The sequence below is a fragment of the Epinephelus moara genome, chromosome 21, assembly GCF_006386435.1.
Source record: "Epinephelus moara isolate mb chromosome 21, YSFRI_EMoa_1.0, whole genome shotgun sequence".
NCBI lineage: Eukaryota > Metazoa > Chordata > Actinopteri > Perciformes > Serranidae > Epinephelus > Epinephelus moara.
In genome coordinates this window covers 11,185,654-11,186,374 of record NC_065526.1, presented here as the reverse complement: position 1 = coordinate 11,186,374, position 721 = coordinate 11,185,654, and positions in this window count along the sequence as shown.

Genomic DNA, 721 nt, shown 5'->3' with positions numbered 1-721 from the left:
TGTTGCCTTTCTATCATCTTGTCTCCTCTGACCTCTGGCATCAACAAGACATTTTCACCCAGAGAACTGCTGCTCACTGGATATTTTATCTTTGTCGGACCATCCTCTGTAAACCCTAGAGATGGTTGTATGTGAAAATCCCAGTAAATACTCAGACCAGCCCGTCTGGCACCAACAACCATGCCACGTTCAAAGTCACTTAAATCACCTTTCTTTCCCATTCTGATGCTCAGTTTGAACTTCAGCAGGTCGTCTTCACCATGTCTACATGACTAAATGCAGAGTTGCTGCCACATGACTGGCTCATTAACTATTTGCATTAAGCAGTTGAGCAGGTGTACCTAATAAAGTGGCCGGAGAGCATATACTGTTCACTTTTGTACTCCTGAAATGTAACAGCTTTCAGATTACCAGGTACCCTGTTAAAATGTATTAATATACCTACTTTGATTGCATAATCAAAGTAATGTAACCTATTACATCTGATTACAGGTGCTGGTGGTATATATTATATACACTCATTGGCCACTTTATTAGGTACACCTTGCTTGTACCAGGTTGGTTGCAGGTTTTTCTTTCAGAGTTGCCTTAATTCTTTCTGACATAGATTCAACAAGGTGCTGGAAACATTCCTCTGAGATTTTGGTCCATGTTGACATGATGACATCACACAGTTGCACTGTATCAAATGATTCTGTGGTCATGTAGATTTTCAATAATG